The following is a 2253-nucleotide window of genomic DNA, read 5'->3' on the forward strand; positions in this document are numbered from 1 at the left end:
GGCTATATGGCCATGTTCTATAAGAGTTGCTGGCGAAATGTCAGGAAAGTCCGCGTGGCAAGAATGGCAGTGTGGAAAGCTGTGATAGAGTCCTTCATTTCTCCCAGAGGCAGCCAAGTCTTCTGGTGACCTCAAACCGGAGCAGGAGTGGGGCTCCTTGCAGGCTGAGGATGGGGTCCTTTGGAGCAGAGCTATGGCGCTGGTGGACTGGAAGATCTTTTCAGTCTTGTATCGGGAAAGCAGAGATCCTTTTGGTTCGGGCATCTTCCCTTTCCAAGGGAATTCCTTCCCCCATACAGAGGCAGGCAGAGAGATCTGAAACTCACCGTGATGGAAGGCAGAGCCTTCATTCCAGGGGCAGCTTGGCAGTCATCTGGCTGACCAGGTCCAGACTCAGAAGAGTTGCGACGGTGTCAATTATTTCCCTGCGGAAATGAGAGAGAGAAGCCAGAGAGAGGTTTGGATTGCTATAGTCACTGCCACTGGCAACTTCTGTCCCCAACCCTATCTCGAATCCAACTAACTGTTGGTCTATGTGCAGTGTTGATTCCTGCTCATCCCCTCCGTATGGGATTAGCCAGCCATGAGGTTTCCCAGCGCTGAGAAAATGGACAGGAGCCAAGACCTCAGACACTTGTTTTCAGCATGGGTTGCTACAATCTCTCCAACTGCTGTAACACCAGCAGATGGGAAGCTACCTTGGATTCCTACCTTGAAGGCTGCCCCCTTACCTTAGACAATAGCTGCTCCTGAGTGTCTTCAATGTGCCATGAGCCTGCATTCATTTTGCCCAGGCAGTGTTTGAGACAGGCCTCTAAGTCACAGCTGACGACAGGACCGCATCCATCAGAGTGTCACAGAGCCTACAGAAATGGAAGGACAGAGAAGTAGCATCCTTGCTAGACTCATTGCTAGATTCCCAGCCTCTGAGAGGGCAAATAGGGATCCATGGGAGGAATCCACTTACGGGTCAGACAATTCCAGGAAATGCTCCAACATGTCCTGCAGATATTTCCGCGCAACAGTGTCTGCCGCATGCCTCTTTGCTTCTCTGGACAAATTGGAAAACTTATTGGAGAGATAATGACAGCCCTCTAGTACCTGTCAGTGGAGAAAAAGAGAGTGGAGGAAAGTGAGATGATGCCATTCGCTATGTATGACATACCTTATAAAAAAAAAAAACTGCCAGCAACTTTCCTCACTGGATAATAGGCAAAGTACCACAGGCCAACCTCCTGAGGACGGTCCTCCAAGTGAGCAGAGGTCCTCTGGGGATCTGGGACCCTAAAATGGGGCAGGAAAAGACCATGAAAGAAATAGGGCCAGGTTGATGCTACAGAAAGACACATGCGGGGACGTCTCCATGTGCCACTCATTCAGACCCGTTTAATGGAGCAGTATCTTCCAAACTCCATATTTTGGGCAAACATATCTATTTATGTAGCCCTCATCTATAAACAGCTCAATGAGTCACTAGACCAATGGATCTGCAATCCAAAAGGAGCACAAAGAAGTCAGCAGAGGAAGGTAGAGAAAGACAGGTGACAACAAGAAAAGAGCATGCATGATGGGGCTTAGGTCAAAGGAGGTAAACTTCACAGGGGAACAACTGGGTTTTCATGATATGCTGAAGGGGGGAATATAAAAAGGAAAGTCAGGTACAGGGGAGTCAGGTTGGAATGCATCCCAACAATAACAACAACTAGAAGGCCACACAATTCCTGCCACCTTTAATGGAGCAGTATCTTCCAAATTTATCTATTTATGTAGCCCTCATCTATAAACACCAGAATAAGTCACTATATCAATGGATCTGCAATCCAAAAGAAAGAAAAGAGGTCAGCAGAGGAAGGTAGAGAAAGACAGGTGACAACAAGAAAAGAGCATGCATGATGGGGATTAGGTCAAAGAAGGTAAACTTCACAGGGGAACAAGTGGGTTTTCATGAGGAGCCTGAAGTCAACAGGCAGGTTTCAGAGAAGCCTTCTGGAAGACGTTTGCAAAGGCAAGAGGCAGCAACAAAGAAAGGCAGGAGCTGTTTGCGGGAGCTGGAGGCCTTTGGATGGATAAACCGAATGAGCAAAGGTCACAGGTGTGAATGTGCTGGTTATATATCTATACACTGGTCCCCCGGGTTACGAAATACCCAGGTTACGAAATTTTCGGGATACGAATAAATCCCATAGGGATTTATTGTTTCGGCTTACGAAGGTTTTTTCAGGTTACGAAAAAACCCCGGTGCTGTTTTAAATG

At 47.6% G+C, this 2253-nt stretch overlaps 1 long non-coding RNA gene across 1 annotated transcript; it reads right to left on the minus strand.

The window, feature by feature from the left end:
* Positions 1-237: 237 nt before the first annotated feature.
* On the minus strand, positions 238-1447 carry LOC121918288. Its single transcript, XR_006101200.1, has 4 exons — positions 1203-1447; positions 968-1101; positions 732-863; positions 238-425 (listed from the first exon to the last, which is right to left on the minus strand). It is a non-coding gene; the product is annotated as an uncharacterized LOC121918288 (long non-coding RNA).
* Between the last annotated feature and the right edge of the window lie 806 nt (positions 1448-2253).

Source organism: Sceloporus undulatus, unplaced genomic scaffold (genome assembly GCF_019175285.1).
Source record: "Sceloporus undulatus isolate JIND9_A2432 ecotype Alabama unplaced genomic scaffold, SceUnd_v1.1 scaffold_7877, whole genome shotgun sequence".
NCBI lineage: Eukaryota > Metazoa > Chordata > Lepidosauria > Squamata > Phrynosomatidae > Sceloporus > Sceloporus undulatus.